The sequence below is a fragment of the Colobus angolensis genome, unplaced genomic scaffold (assembly GCF_000951035.1).
Source record: "Colobus angolensis palliatus isolate OR3802 unplaced genomic scaffold, Cang.pa_1.0 Scaffold242, whole genome shotgun sequence".
Lineage (NCBI taxonomy): Eukaryota > Metazoa > Chordata > Mammalia > Primates > Cercopithecidae > Colobus > Colobus angolensis.
The window spans coordinates 1,609,895-1,610,224 of NW_012115622.1; positions in this window are offsets into that span (position 1 = coordinate 1,609,895).

Consider the following 330-nt stretch of genomic DNA (forward strand, 5'->3'; position numbering starts at 1 on the left):
TTGGATTAAGTCTATTGGAAACTCTACTGTAGTAAATTTTGGAATTATGTGTCTCTGTTTAATCGGTTTATTTTTAGTGTGCTGGACCAGTCGAAAAATCCTGCGCCAAAATCGAGAGAACGAACAAGCCTTCATCGCCATGGCACATTTATATAGAGAAAAACGAAGAGAAAATGTTGCGAAAAGTCAGGGACCTTAAACAGAGGGACTGGCTAGAGCCACAACAAAAAAAAACATAAAGATTTCATGGACATTTTATTAGTTCTCCAAAATTTATACTTTTGTAATTTCTTATGTCTGTCTTTGATCTCTTAATCCCATCATTTTCTT